The 16,825-nt window shown below is 42.1% G+C and overlaps 1 pseudogene; it reads right to left on the reverse strand.

Moving 5' to 3' along the window:
- Positions 1 to 15,569: 15,569 nt before the first annotated feature.
- Positions 15,570 to 16,296, reverse strand: LOC147434241 (uncharacterized; annotated as a pseudogene).
- Between the last annotated feature and the right edge of the window lie 529 nt (positions 16,297 to 16,825).

The raw sequence follows: 16,825 nt of genomic DNA on the forward strand, positions 1-16,825 counted from the left end.
GGAGGAATTTAGGTGGAGATCATGGAGGCGAAGAAGATCCATTACCACCTCCATGGGGTGAAGGGTCAAAGAAGAAGTATGAAGAGAAAAGGAAGGAGAGAAAGGAATACTCGTCCGATGATTTCCTCACTACAATATGGAGAAGAGGATAGAGCTCTACGGCTTCAAGCAAAAGGAGGTAGACATACTTGATCTGATTGTGGATAAGTATAAGGAGAGGTTACTATGTCTCTGTAAATATGCTCCAGAGGTGACGGGTGATGCATGAAAGATAAATTTTATCAAGGGCTGAGAGAAGTGATGAAGTTCCAAGTGAAGGATACATGTTTTATCGATTTTTTGGATGCTGTGGCCAAGGTAGAAAACTATGACAAGATGGAAAATATTTTTCGGAGTAAACGAATGATTGCAACGGGACATCATCCTCATAACTCAGCTGCAGCAAATCAAAGAAATCTCCCAAATCAGACTACTTCTAATAATCAACAGAATAACAATGTGCAGCAAGGACGAGGGCCGTTCCCTGATGCGAAGAATGGTAACGGCAATCAAAATGGAAACCAGAAGAAGTGACCTCTAGTGTGTTGGTAGCAACACCTAGTAAGTTTCTTAACACTAGAATGGTAACAGGACACTTTTATGTCCTTGGACACTTTTGTGTCCTGTTAAGTGACCATTTTGCTAGAATTATTTGAAGAGTATGAAAATGAATTTCTAGGTGCTATATATCCACAAAGTTGCCTTATGAGCTGAAAAAAAGTTAGCATTTTTTTTGGAGTATCGATCTCACCATTAACCTTACTCTTGCACAACATTTTTGAACCTAAACTGTGTGAAAAAACGGGTCCTGTTTTTGTCTTTTTTCAATTTTTGGCAGCTATACCACTCTAAACTTCATGTTTGTGAGGTCTAGATGGCTAGAGGTTAGGCCTTCATAGTTCTCAACATGTTTTGATGCTTGTAGGGAAAGCTAAGTGTTAAAATTGAAAGTTATGACCAACTTACAAGAATTGCATAATCCTGTTTTTTTGGGCCAAAATTAGCACTTTTATGATTTTTTTGGTGGCTTTCTTGATATCCAAATTCAATTTTGATTGTGTAAGTGTAATGTATAACATAAAGCTAATCTTCCTTGAGTTTTGGGGGACCTAATATGCTATGTAGCATAGTATATGATGATGGTTGAGTTTTTTGATTGCTGAAGAATACGATACATTTTAGAGTAGGAAGTATAACTTTCTCAATATTGCTAGTTTCTTAGGCCAATTGTGTGTATTTTGTAGGTACTAACCATATCTAATCATAGAATACAAACTTGGCTAGATATTGAGTAGTTTCTATGGGTTTCTGGGGGTCATAATGCTAAACCCAGTTTTTTCATTTTTGCTGTATTTAGCACTTTATCATTGCCCCCAAGGTTGCACTTAGTAAGAGATCCCATTATCCTTTTGACATGCTCCATGGCTCCTTTTGAATCCAAAGGCCCAAAGGGAACTAAGAAAACATGTATATAGTATATGTATTGAGCGTGACTATAGAAACTTTGATGATAGGTCCGTAGAATGGAAAAAATGCAACTTTTTGTACCTATTTTTTTCGCCCAAACACAAATTAGTGAGGTAAAAGTAATCATATGTTTTGGTCACCAACCCATTGAAGTTAACGGGGCATTTTATCTCATGTCCTACAAAAATCCCCACTCTTATTTATATGCAATCAACCGTAAGAAATTGTTGTTTTGGGCAAAATGCACTGGTCCATCAACTTTGGAGGCTTGTAGTGACCAAGAGATGAGAAAAATTACAAGTTTCTCATTTTTTCCATATGTAGTAGTTCTTGAACTATAAGCTCATGAAAGGATTTTTCAAAATGAGTGGATCTACTATGGTTTTGGAAATTTTTCCCAAAACCCTGAAAGGACACTTTTATGTCCTGTTAGGTTACCATTCTGGTGTTAAAAGAGCTCGAGGGCTTGGATAATGTTTTTCAATTTGGAGAACAAGGCCAATGGACTTATGAGTGTTTGAACAAAGAGATTGATAAGGCGGTTTGAGCCAAGATGACTGAAGAAGAGACTATCGATGAAGCAGAGGATAAAGGTAAGTCATTTGACCCTCCTCTGGGGTGTCTTATATCTTCTATGCATCATCTAAAAGCTTCTCTGTCTAAGTTTGTGGGTAAAATAAAAAATCAGAAATTGAATTTCTTAATCGATTCGGGAAGTACACAGTGCTTTTTGTCTTCTAAATTGGTTAAGAAATTAAACTTGAGGATAAATCAAGACATTAAGAGATATGTGGAGTTTGACAGCGATAACAAAAGCTTCACAAAGGGGCTAATTGAAAATTTATCTTTTTCTTTGAATGGTCAAGAACATAAAGGTAATTTTTATTTATAGATATGGGTGTGCAGGATGTAATCATTGGTATTGATTGGATGATTGAGAATCATGTTCTCATTGATTGTGAAGAAAGAAAAACCTCTTTTAATCTTTCTGATGGGGGTAGTCATGCTAATCATGGGGAACAAAACAGCCTTAAAGTTTAGGTCTTAAAAGATAAAAAATAAAATAAAATAAAGTAAAAGATTTATGTTTTAAATATTTTTGTAATAATAGATATTTTTAGTGTCTTTTTGGTTATTTTGCATGATGCCACCTTTCGTATAGCTTTTTTGCCTATCTTTGGTTCGTTGAGTTAAAGTTAGAGAAAGTTGCTTTTCAAACCGACTTTATGGTGGAGATTCGTGCATGTCATGCATCAAACAAAGAGCATGCCTATTTTTTTCTACATATACAAGCTATGGGAGAGAGAATGGTATTGTGAACGAGAGTGTGACTATGAGTGTGTGTGAGATTGGGATTGTGAGTGAGAGTGAGAAATAATTCCATTCACAATAGCTCGGGGCTGGTCGGGTGAATGAATCGAGCTACGCTCCTCTTATAATTCAAATTATCTAATACAATTACTCTATTATGCTCCACTCTGTGTGTTATGTTTATTTTTCTCTATCTCTCAAGTTATCTCTCCCGTGCCTCATCACAAGTATTATTAGAGCACGTTCTGATTCTACGGTAAAGATGGAAGCTTACGAACAACAATTGAAGGAGCGGGCTGATCTTATCTGCGGCTAAGTTTGATGATCTTAATGTTCTTCAATGGTTTAAGAATGGTACGGGAATACTTGATGATGAACGATTTGAAGATGGAGGAATTCAAGTGGAGATCATGGGGGCGACGAAGATCCATTACCACCTGCATGGGGAGGAGGGTGAAAGAAGAAGTATGAAGAGCGAAAGAAGAAGCAAAAGAGAGACTCGTCCGACGATCTCCTCAGTACAATATGGAGAAGAAGTTATAGTTCTATGGCTTCAAGCAAAAAGAGGTGGACATACTTGATCTGACTATGGATGAGTATAAGGAGAGGTTCCTATGTCTCCGTAAATATGCTCCAGAGGTGACGGGTTTGTTAGGAAATAAGACGTAGCTAAATAGATAATTGAGTAGATTACTTAATGGAGAGAGACAGATTTACATACACGAGATTATAGAGTAGAGAGAGAGAGAGAGAGAGAGAGAGAGAGAGAGAGAGTACACACGATATACATGGTTCACCCAATGTGGGCTACGTCCACGGGAAAGCAGCCACTCAATGGCTTTAGTACATCAAAACAAGAAGTAGTTTACAAAGGGATTATACCCTTAATGGAGCTCCCGCCTTGCTTCACTCTTACCACCTCACGCTCACCTTGTTGCATCAACTTCACACACTGTGAAATGTGTGTAGAAATGGCCTCCTTTTATAGGCCAAAAGGGATGCCCTCTCTCTGAGAGGCAGCCATGTGTATTGTTTGATGACAAATAAGGAAGATCCAATGATTATGCTCATGATTTTTTTCTTTTTCTTGAAAGAGGATGCAAGGATATGGTATGATGAGTATAAGTTTTGGTTGAAATCATCTCAACCTCCATTGGTGATGACATATGATGAATTAAAGAAGGCTTTTCTTGAGAAGTTCAAGAAGGTAGAGGACCCGGATGTATGGCACTCCATTGAAGGACTTGTGCAATGTGATGGTCAAAGTGTAGATGCCTTTGTCAAGGAGTTTAATGCTTTGTGGAGAAGATGGTGTGTTTGTTTGTGAAGTGATGATCCTCCTCTTATGCTCAAAAAGTGTATGTTTATGCAAAGTTTGAGGGATGATTTGAAGTTAAAGGTTGAGCTTAAAAGGCCACTTACATTTGAGGATGCAGTACGGATTGCAAAGCATAAGGAATGGAAGCTAGAGAGAGTGAAGCAGCTTGGATTGCAAGAAGATGTGAAGCCAAATGTATCTTATGTTTTAGACATAAATATGGACAACATATACAATGCAGAATTCCATGTTTCTCATTCTCTTGAGCATGTGAAAGAAGAATTCCATATGCACAATGGGATCAAGAAGAATGCTCAATGTATGCCATCTTTGTTGTTTAAGCGCTTTGATATCAACCTTCTTGTCAAAGATGATGATGCTAGTAAGATGGATGTAGGCAAGAAGGCTACTGTGCGCTCCTTGCCACACTGTCGAAGCAAGGGACTTGCCAATACACCGTATGCGAGCCACAAACGGCTCCAAGCACACAACAAGCCTAAACTAGCAAGCTCAAGGAAACAAAGGGTGTGTCACTCACCGCTCTACGCTCGCCTTCGTGGTGGATTCCTCGCCGCGATGAAGAAGAAGCTGCAGTCGTGCCGCGCTCAACCGCTTCGCCGCCGTCGTGCCTTCGTAATGCTCGATCGCACACACACTCTCCCTCTCTCTCTCTCACACACACACACACACAAGGAGGTGAAGAAGAAGAAGATGGAGATGGAGCAAGAGCACTCTTCAATTGCACAAATGAGAGAATGAGTAAAAATTAGGTTTAGTTGGCTTTTATAGGAGCTCACCCCATTCACACTTGGGCGCCCATGCTTAACCAACTAATCCCTTGAATGTCCAAGTTAAAGTGCGCCTCTCATCGGTGATCACTCTACCTTTCCCTATTGGACCGACAAGCCCGGTACCTGACTCTACCAAATACATAATACGCGTCCATCGTAGGTGATGGGGTGTCCGTGAGTCGTGAGGGTTAACATGCCCCCCTTCCTGATGTAGATTCCGTCCTCGGAAGCTATTGAGTTGAAGCTGGGTCGTCGAGGTGGAAGAGCATTTGAGATGAATGTCCTTAGCCTTCTTCAGTCACTGCAAAATCAAACAACATTGCCACAGTAATTGCATTCTCTTAAAAAGCATATGCAGTTTTAGATAGAAAAATTGATTGGTCAAAGAATTTCAAACAATTTGTTAGCAATGAACATTAAATTGCAATGTAATCAAATGCATAAACAGATGTAAAGGTAAAAAATTAAACAAGTCTGGGGTCACTAATTTGACGGTCGAAAGGCACTAGAGATCAAGTATTAATACCATGGGTAAGCTTCTTAATTTTCTGTGGTCAATTAAGTTGTTTAATCGCGAGAGCCAAGTATTCATGTTCGAGGGCTGACTAGAGGCTATATCTAGAAAACCTTGTAGTTAAGCTACCATAAAAGGAATTTCTCATGAAATCATCGCCTGACTGATTACTTTTTCTTTGACCCCCCAAGGTCTTTTCACACTGATTCAATTTTGAAGTGGGTGCTTATTTTGTATGCCTTGGGTTTTTTGCTTTTCAAAGAAAAGCGCCCACGCTGGGAACCTCTAGGGCTCTAGTACCATAGGCGATACATGTGAGTGAAGTACCAAATCAAGCTGAGATTTCTCTTCCAGCTTAAAATTTTACATTGTGGCACTTTGATTTTTTGTTTGTTCATTTTCAGCATTTAAATTTTGTAACTTTGGGGGGTCATATAACACTGTTACATTCCCCAGGCTCATCACATTAGTAAACTCCCTTTATAATACTTAAGCTAAAGGTCACTAGTGTTAAGCCCACTAGAAAGCCCTAGTACATTTCATACAATGCTGCTTAAATCGGATTAAGAACCTAAGTAACCATTGATTTTTAGGAAGGCATTCCCCATGGTATTAAGAGAAGATTTCTAATACCTAGCTTGGTCAAACTACCTTAGTCGGACTGCTTGATTTTTACACCTAAACAAGTGATTATGACAAAAGAGTGCATTGAATTAAATGTTTGATACTAAGCAAATGCGCTGAATATTATGCTACCAATCACAATCAAAGCAGACAATCATAGATGCAAAAAGATAAGGGCAATGCTAATGGACAAGAAACACCTGTTTGTGTTGATGGTCGCGCTTGATTTGAAGTGTGAACGAGAGAAAGATTCCATGAAGGTCCAAATCCTATCAATAGCAACACGCTCCTGTACACACTATGAAACACAAACAATACCTCTAGGAGGCACATCAGTGGGAAAAGAGAACTTTTCTAATCACTCAACTCTAAAACAGAAACACTCCTATCGTACTAATCTTACCTACCCTCCATCACTCAAGTGATGAGGATCAAAGGTGTTTTATGGCATAGGTTTCTGTTTCACTGTACCAGATGTGACATGTGTAGGTCTGAGTCAATGTTTTGACTTTAATGTGCATACTCGTTTGCTAATTGCTCTTGCTCTTTTTTTTTTTTTGTGAGTATAAAGCTTAATATGTACATTCCCTAAGATTGGAATTGAGAGGTCAGGGAAAAAGGTTGAGAGGGAAACAAATGAATGATGACTGTCAGCAAACACTCCCCCCTTCCTTGGGTAAATCATACCATTTGAAATGAGCTTGTCACCCTTTGAAACCAATTGTTCCAGTTGGTAATAGGTGAGGATTTTTGCCAGTAGTTTGTTATTACCCTAGGTGCCTTGTCAAGCTGCAAGGGTGGTAAGGTGCTCTCCCAGGATTGAACTTGAAGTGGTTCATCAGGTGATTCTTGAACACTGGGAGGTGTGGATTCTTTTGTAGCTTCATGGAGGTCCACTACTATAGATGGAGGCTGTGTAGAAGCTTTTACCTCTATGGATGTATTACATGAGGAGCTAGAAGCTTCATGGGACTCCCCCCTTCCTGAGCTAGGTGGAACAAATCGTTCTTTCTTTGGTACCCAAACTAGCTCGGGAGCGGGTGTGTAGCATTCTGTGATTTTTTTCTTTCCACGATCATTGATTCGTTTTGGAGCTACGGGATTGGGCTCACTTGGGTCATGTGATAGGTAAGAGCACAATCTACGTTTTGGCACCTAGATTTGATCATTTCCTTGATAGTAGCCTTGGGCTTCCAATAGTCGTTTAGGGATCCATCGCAACATTTTCTTACTTTTCTTGGAGCGAGTGGTACGTTTCTTACAAGGCTTCTGTTTTTTAGCACTAGTTATGGTCACTAAAGAAGCTTTAGGGACCCACTTGTATGTTTTCTTCGTTACATTAGGATGAGTCTTGTCGGAAGCGATATGCATTGCTTGCAGCATATTTAAGGGTATAGGCATTTCATCCCCCTCAGGTGTTACCCAGGTCGTCCCCCTATTTTCCCTAGTGTCTATGGCTGCTGCTAGGTGGACCCAATCCACATTGGCCGACTCAGTCATCCCAGGTAGGATATCCATATAAGGAGAATCTTGGCCAATGTCTGTATCCTTCTTACAAGTGTAACAATATTGTAGTGGGGCCGAGTGAACTGTGGTGTCAGAGCAATGATCAATAATGGTTTTACTCCGTAAGGGGTGTACCTTACCAGTCACCAAATCCACTCTAAGGACAGAGTCTTGGAATTGCAAATAGACATGATTTTTAGACCAATCGTGAACCATTTGTGCTTCCCTCATGAATTGTCGTCCTAAAATCATTTCATATGACATAAGGTGTTTAGAGAAATCCATTACAATGAACGTATGTCGTACCTTGTGTCCTAGAACTTTGATCTTAAGATCCTTGAGCATCCCCATAGGTTTGGCTATGGTACCATTGGCCATCTTTACCACAATGTTAGTAACACTGAGGCGGGGTTTTCCCATGGATTCCCAACAATCTTTTGTAACGATGCTAACTCCCGCACCACCATCAAGAATTCCCTTTATAGTTAATCCCTTGGTAGTGATGGGTAGGCTCGCATTAGACTCGTCGCCTTCAAAATACTGCCCTAATTCGTTAATGGGTACCTCGATCACAGACTCGTGTCCATGTAAGTCAAGTGATTGCACATGATTTTCCTCATCAATCATAATCGAGTCAGGCCTATTTGGTTGCGCAAACTGCGGTAATCCCTTTGTAGCTCTCCGTTAAGGAATGCTCGAAGTGCAAGGAATAACTCAGGATCTCCATACAGCTTTGCTATGATCGTGGTTCGGACCTCAGAAGACATGAAGTCCACTAGTTTGGCAACATTCATTGGCGTTTTGCAGGGTGTAGGTCCTTGACTAGGAACTGGTTAGGATGGAATCTCATATTCCTCAATGGGGTCAGGTATTCCTTCGTTAAACATCCTTTCCAACAAGAAGGGTGTATGCTCACTTTCTGATGTCCTGTCCTCACTCCCTTCTTGGATGATACTAGATATGGCTAACGGTCTATGGTTCATGTGGGGTGGATGAACTTGTGTGGGAAACACTGTGTCATGAATTTTGACCTGCATGGGTTCTGGTTCTAGTTTCCTTTGAGTCTCCTCCACTAAACCTCTTAGATGTTTCACCTGCTTAATCTCGTCTACAGGGTTTGGGTATGTCCCAATCTTCTTTTTACGATTTTTCCCTTTTTGCCCCTGCGAATTATCTTGGGGGTCTTGGATTGGATTTGGAAACACTTGTGGTGTTTTCAGAGGCTCTTTATGGTTTTCTCTCATTCGGTTTTCATTTGGTCCCATGTTACGGTTTTCCTTGTCGGTCTTTCCCTTTGTGGTATTGGTTCTAGTCTCCATTGTCTCGACTGAATCTGAATCATCCTCGAGGTCATTCATATACACGGGGTCATCTCCTGTTCCTATGTTTGTTTTGGAACTTGGCTTTGAATTTTCCGTATTCTGCGACTTCTTCCTTCGTGTCTTCTTTTTCTTTGCTTGGATAACTGACGCGGTATCTCTCTCTTCGAGGATATGTCCTGGCCCTTGAAGCATGGACCGTGTAATCGCATAAGCGGGTGCAACGAGTGGTATTGGCGATGTCACACTAGCAATTTCGACCAAATTCAGGGGTGTGATTTTAGGCGTATTTGGGTTATAGGGGCATTGGGCAATCAAGTGATCTATGCCACAACGATTACATGTGAGTATTGGCATTGCAGACGTGCTCCCTTGATTCATTTGCATCTGTGCAGCATTCTTTTGCAGCCTAATAGGGCACTCCGCTACTGGATGTGGTCCAACACACTCGTAGCATTGAAGAGGTGGCCTCCTAGCCTGGGTGTTGATATTTTGACCTCTGGATGCGAGAGCAGTAGCTTGATAAACCGGCTTGACTTGCCCCCAACAATCTTCCATGTAGTATATAGGACACTCTTCCAATGTATCAAGTCCGTAGGCAATACTCGTGTCTATTTCCTCCTCACAACCATCTGCATAAGCATTAGATGGCTCGCAACCCACTTGGTTCATAGGGGCGACTCTTGGATGCGGGGGCTGCGGTCCTAGCACAGGAGGTGGTAGCGGTGTAGCTTGTACAACATTTTGAGATCTAGGGACCATGTGTTGCGGTAGTTGCTCAACAAGTGGTCCAGGCATCAATACAGGAGCTCGAGGTGCATCTGTCCAGGCTACAGGTGGTCTATTTGCCATCATACGTTTGATCATTAAACAATCCTTAGCTTGGTGACCATACCTACCACATGCGTTGCAAGTTCCATTAAATTTTACTCTAAACGTAGGGCACTCACTAGTGTCATGTGGACCTAAGCAAATGGAACACCATTGTTGCTCCCTTCTTGGATACATGTGACTATTTTGAGGGGGTCGGTTATCCTTAAGAGACTCTTGGATTGCCTTGGTGAGGTCTGTCAAGAATGTCTCAAATACCTTTGGCTCATTGGCAATGGGCTTTGCAGTCATGGGTTCATACTCAATGGCTTGTGAGCTAGTGGATCTCGTGTCAGTAGACACCCTCATGCCTGCTATCATCAAGTTGTCCTCTAATTGGATTGCATTGGCAGTGACATCTTCCCAGGTTGTGATACCTCTAATCACTAGTCCATTATAGATTCCTTCATTCCTCAACCCTCGGATGAATCGATCAAGCAGTTGGTTATTGTTGAAGCGCTCATTTATAGGGCAGCGAGAGTTTAAGTGCTTTAGACGATTAATGAAGTCCCTTACTGACTCTCCTTCCTTACGTTCAGCCTTCTGTAGCTGAGATGCTACACCCCAAAGCACACCTTCTCGTATGTACTCCTTTAGAAACAACCTTCGAAGGGTAGGGTAGATTGTTTTCTCGTCCACCCTTAGGGTCCTATACCAATCTCCAGCCTTCCCACTTAATGTCAAGCTTAAGGCATTGCACTTATGTAGTTCGTTGCGTTCCCCTAAGGAATCACATACTTGTTCAAACACTTCAATGTGTTTTCTAGCATCTTCGTCCCCATTGAATTTTTGCGTGAGTTTGGCAATTTGTACTGCCTTACTTCTAGGCTCTCTATCAGATGCGTGACGCATATTTTCCGCGATAGATCGACCTATGGTTTGAGCAAACGCTGCCAAGTCACCTATGTGAGGAGGTAGGGCCGGTGGAGGTACTCTTGGAGTCATATGTGGGAGAGGGACGGGTGCCGGTCTTGGCATATGTGTGGATGATGCAGGATATGGAACATAACCGGGCATAGGTCCACTCGGATAAGAGCTAGGGAGCGGCACTCGAGGAGCGTAAGCAAGTGGTACTATTGGAGGTGTGGGAGCCATGTGTGCATAAGGGGCTAGAGGCACGTATGGTTGAGGCCCCATATTAGGTACTACGACACTAGGTAGTGGCACTGCGCTAGCCGTAGATATCATCGGTACATTCTCTGTCAGGCTTATCCCTGGAGTGAGCACTGGGTTTTCCTTAATAGAGGGTTGAGCCAAGTTAGGGAAGCTAAAGTTTTCGCTCGGAGGCTCAGATTGCATAGAGACCCCAGGTGAAATGACGTAAGATGGGTCCATGGGGCTCATTAGAGGAGTCTCCATTTGTGATAGAGTAGGCTGTTGAGCCTTGCTCGTATCCAGAAATATCATGGGGCCAGTTGAGAGTATATTTACCCCTCGGTTTTCCCTTTCTGATTGAATAATGCCATGGATAACATTACAGATCATTTTCTGTTGATCTTCGATGCTCGTGGCACTAGAGGTGGATTGTACAATCTCTATCCATCCTACATGGTAGGCGTGGCCAGAGTGTAGATCCGTCAACACCTCAGTGTGGAGGTCGTATGTCCAATGATCATTAATGAACAATCCTTCTAGAGTCGACATGTTAATGGTTTCTTGTGAGGTAGAAGCAATGTTGCTCCCCGTGGTTTTACTTGTCACCAACGGTACTCTAGAGGGAACTTCTGAAGGAGGCAGCTCAACAGGGCCTTCTTGGTAAGAAGTTGGTAGGATATCCACATGGACACTCTTTGGGGGTGTGGGGTCCACGTGCGATGTGAAAGGAGAGTCCACTTCCCCACCCCCTTCGTGTGCTTCATTTGCATCAGGTTCCGAGCGAGTAGCTCTACCTAATGTTTCCATGAAACGGCTAAACATACTAGTACTAGGCTGTGGAGCTTCGGGAGGTGCATGGCCTTCTCTCTCAGTGTTTTGGGTAGGGTATGCTTCCATGATTTCTGAGTCGGAGGAGGAATCACTAGCGGCTATTTTAGGGTCTTGGGTGGTGCTACCTTGTGTCCCCGCTGAGGGTCTAGAGCTTATCGTGGATGGGTAATGGGTGTCCGTATGAACAGAGGCACCCTCAATATGCTCGTGTTCTAGCACCCGCCCAGAGCGTAAGTGCATGTGCTTCTGATACCCTAAGGTGTCAAAAAGCTGCTCTAGGAGGCCTTGTGACTAGTTTTTAGTGTGTTTTTTGTTTGTTTTTTTGCTAGATTTTTTAGAGCGTGTCGTGGAATGGGCCGTGTGATAGATCGAAACGAGCGTATCGGTCAGAGGGTTGTGCCGTGCTTTACAGCCCTCCGTTTGGTCACTCTATGCTCTCGGAATCCCTAAAACTGTTAATTTCCAGTAGGGAACTAGGCCCAAACTAGAAAGTCTAAGGGTGCAAGTGGGAAGAGAAAGGAGGAGAGTGGAGGACTTGTCCCACATGCTCTCATTCTCTTTTGAGGGAGTAGGGTATATTTATAAGAGTGAGTCTAGTATATATCATAGGACTGAGGCCTGGGCCTGGGCCTGGGCCTGGGCCTGGGCTTGGGCTTGGGCTTGGGCTTGGGCTTGGGCAAACGATCCCGATCTATCTTTTATACAAACCAACCCGTCCGTTTTAAGAGTCACGTTTTTTATTTTCGAAAAATTTGGCCGCCCGCTCGCTCGCGTTTTTAATTTCCGATTTTTTTTAAATTTTTTTTCCAGAATTTTTCTTTTTCTTTTTCTTTTTGGTGCAGAAAATACAGAAATTGAAAACGCAGATATGCAAAAATTGCAGAAAACGCAGATATGCAGAAATTTCAGAAAACGCAGAAATTGAGAAAATGCAGAAAATTGAAAAACGCAGAAATGCAGAAATTGCAGAAATTACAGAAAAAACGCAGAAATTGCAGAAAATGCAGAAATTGCAGAAAATTAAAAAAACGCAGAAATGCAGAAAATTGCAGAAATTGAAAACGTCGAACTTGAAAATGCAGAAATTGTGGAAATTGAAAAAACGCAGACAATAGCAGAAATTGAAACTTCACAGCAAATGCAGAAAACGCAAAAAACAGAAATCTCCACACACTCCTTCCCTGCCTTTCCTATGATAGAAATTGCACCACAAGGAAGCGTAAAGTGCTAACCGAGCTTAGTGTAGGGCATATCCCCAGCAGCGGCGCCAAAAATGTGCGCTCCTTGCCGCACTGTCGAAGCAAGGGACTTGCCAATACACCGTATGCGAGCCACAAACGGCTCCAAGCACACAACAAGCCTAAACTAGCAAGCTCAAGGAAACAAAGGGTGTGTCACTCACCGCTCTACGCTCGCCTTCGTGGTGGATTCCTCGCCGCGATGAAGAAGAAGCTGCAGTCGTGCCGCGCTCAACCGCTTCGCCGCCGTCGTGCCTTCGTAATGCTCGATCGCACACACACTCTCCCTCTCTCTCTCTCTCAGACACACACACAAGGAGGTGAAGAAGAAGAAGATGGAGATGGAGCAAGAGCACTCTTCAATTGCACAAATGAGAGAATGAGTAAAAATTAGGTTTAGTTGGCTTTTATAGGAGCTCACCCCATTCACACTTGGGCGCCCATGCTTAACCAACTAATCCCTTGAATGTCCAAGTTAAAGTGCGCCTCTCATCGGCGATCACTCTACCTTTCCCTATTGGACCGACAAGCCCGGTACCCGACTCTACCAAATACATAATACACGTCCATCGTAGGTGATGGGGTGTCCGTGAGCCGTGAGGGTTAACAGCTACCATGGTCATGAATGAGTCTCAAATGCAAGGAAATGAGAATTTTGAATATCCAAGTCACATGGCTAATGCTTGTAATGTATGTTCTAATGAAGAGGAGTATGTTTGTGATACAATCTGACTCTTGGGAGTTCTCTTTGTGTAGATGAAGTAGTCAAAGATCACACGATGGAGGTCAAGGAAGTTAGCAATGGAAAAAATGGTGATGTGTTTGATGAGGGTTTTCAAGTATATGCTTTGGGTGATTGTATGCAAAAGGGTGATGAAGCAACTAAGTAAACTACTTGTGTTGTTGATGAGGACCCTATCAATGAGAAGCTTCATGGCGTGCATGATGGTGTCGGTGATTCTGCCTTAGTTGATGAAGAGAATATTGAGGTTTTAGAAGATATAGAAATAATGGAGATTCTCTTGTTATGCCTCTTGTGAATATGGTTGATGCTACCTTGTTTGATCCTCTTGTTAAGGAGCCTAATGTATATATAGAAGATGGCTTACCTATCAAGCATGGTATGGTTGAACTGGATAGAGGCTTGATAAAGAGTGGAGAGAATGAAATGGATATGCATGAGGCTATGCAAATGGCTGAGGTAAAAATTGAAGGTATTTTGGATGATATGTTAAAGGCTTCCTTGCATGCTATAGTAATGAAAGGGTGTATCTATGTGGTATCTATTGAGAATACTTTATGCTTAACGAGGATTTCGATTCTACATATGGTTTATGCTTTGATATTGGGAGTGAGAGAATTGATATGGATGGTATTTCTTCATGCATTTTGTGCTTATGTTGCATGGCCTTTTGATCTAGGTGGACAACATGTTTATGCTACTGTTGAGCATGAATGCTCTAGCAGACTAGGGGGTTGGCAAACTATGTTGCACGCATTTTGAGAACCCCATTTTTTGTAAATTTGTACATATGGACATAAAACACGATGTCAAAAGTGTGTGTGGGCTTTCTTTTTGTGGGGGTTTTTATCTTGATTTAGCAAGCCCATGTACATGCACTACAAGTCGCTAGTCTAGCGCCAATTGTCGGGCTACTATAAGTGCCCATGAGTGAGTTTTTTGAAGGGAGACTTGTATATAACTTAAAATCATGTACAAACTTAAAAAAGTTCAGCAAAACTCCAAAAAATTTCAGGCTTGAGCTCGTTGTGCCTCCTTGATGGTTTCTGTTGCAGTTTTTGCTCCCGCCTTGCCTACTCTACGTGTAGTCGTACCGGGACAGCTCCCTGTTCGCATCAATTTTGCATGTAGCAGCGTGTAGATTCAAATTGGGCCATCTTCGGCTTTCTTGACAGTCATTTTTTAAGCTTCCTTTCAAGCTATAAAGTGTCCCAATTGGAGTTGTGCTCTTCAGGTTATGACTAGTTCTCTGCAGGGTTATGGCTATGGCAGCCTAGTGGCAAATTTGTGTGCAGATAGATTCAGAGTGCATGTATCTATGAATTGTGGAATCGGTGTTGAAGTTGTGGGTTTGTGTTGTTCAATTGTGAAAGGAGAGGCTCTTGTCTTCATATGCATTGGTTGGCGTGTGCTGTAAATCCATGCTTTGGTAGGGTTTTTGCTCCTATGTGACATAGTCTCTTGGGTGGGCGACGACTGGTAAATTCCCAAGGGTCTGCTCTTATATCGGACTTGTGGTGTTTCAAAGGGTTCCAAAGATTTTGGTGTTCTTGTAGTTATCTTTCAACACTTTTGGGTGACATCGCTATAGAGGTGTTCCAATTTGCTTGTCTCCCAACAATGTATAAGTAAGACCGTCAATATTTAATAAAATTAGTCAATGATAAACCAAAATAAAAACTTATGAATGGCAATTTTAAAAATTAACATCAAACGAACAAGGGAAAGTACACCACTGTAATATAGAATATCAATGAAGTAGAGTGTATAAGAATAGAAATGATCGAAAGAGCAAAAAGGGTGGAATGGTAAATAACACGAATGTAGGGGTCATCTCTAACACTCATCATCACAACTATCATCTACATAAGCAACTCAAATATCATCTACAAGGTCTACAACTCCTACTCTACTCTACAGATTGTCTCCGTGATGATCTCGTGCTCATCCAGATCCAAACACCAACGAGGGGTGCTCCCTTTCTTCTTACTGACAATCCTCTCTAGCCTTAGCTTCACAATAAGGACAAGATGGGAGTAGTGTATGGACACCTTCGGCCACTCATACTGTACAAAATGAATGTAGGGCCCACATCCATGGAGCTGCTGAAATAGTGCTATGAAAAAACCATACTGTGAGCATCATATGCCTCACCATAATCATCCACAATGGATTCTTGAAGCACATACTTTGCCTTGGTGCACCTAAGAATATAATAGTCAACTCCCTCTGCATTTCCCTCTTCAACAATAACTGCAAAGTCATCTCCCTCAGCGAAGTAATCTGCGAGAGTATCAACATCATCTAAGAACTGTGTGGCCTAGCTATCAGTGGAGCTACTCGATGTGGTCATACCCTATGATGGTGAAAGAGGTTGTAGTATCCACCTATCAGCCCACTTTGTCATGGTGCAATCTACCCACTCACCATGTACACAAGAATCGCAAAAGCATGAGTGGTGACTAGTAAAGATAGTGGGTTCCCTAGATGTGGTGCTTCGAATGCTGTGCAACTGGAGCGTACCTACTACTGCGTCACAATCCTAGCTAGTGAGATCAATGTCTAGCTATCCACACACCAAAAGAACCTCCTCACTGAGCATCCACTACTTGAAGATGAGGCATGTGCCATGTGCCGTGAGCAACACTTCACAACCTGTCTAGCATCTCTAAATCGATCACTGTTGCGTCAAAGCTGATATCGCCAAAGAGCGTGCTTTACATAAGTGCCTGCACCGTCGTTCTCTCCCTTTCCATGCCTTGACTCAAAGAAGCTTCAAATGCAAGGTATGCCACTACTATGGTGCCATTTGTACAACCAAAAGAACTGACGTGCGCTTTTGAATTGTGCACCACAACCATCCGACCAAATATAACAAGAAGAGAATGAGATGTGGCGCTCATGAAGGAATCTATCATGCCGCTGAAAACAATGTTGCACAAACTACACACCATGTGAGCGATCATCTCACTGATGTAGAAATAGTACTCACGTATGATCACTCGTGAGTCCTTAGAGCTCTCCACTCTATCAACTGCCGCCTCTGCATGACGATAAGATATATGGACGAGGATTTCCACCTTCAAGAGCAATTAAAAATATTAGATTGAATGAAACAATGAAATTGCATAATGTGTCTAGAAATACAAAGCAAATGTAA

This window comes from Adiantum capillus-veneris, chromosome 19 (assembly GCF_014529385.1).
Source record: "Adiantum capillus-veneris isolate H3 chromosome 19, ASM1452938v2, whole genome shotgun sequence".
Taxonomy (NCBI): Eukaryota; Viridiplantae; Streptophyta; class Polypodiopsida; order Polypodiales; family Pteridaceae; genus Adiantum; species Adiantum capillus-veneris.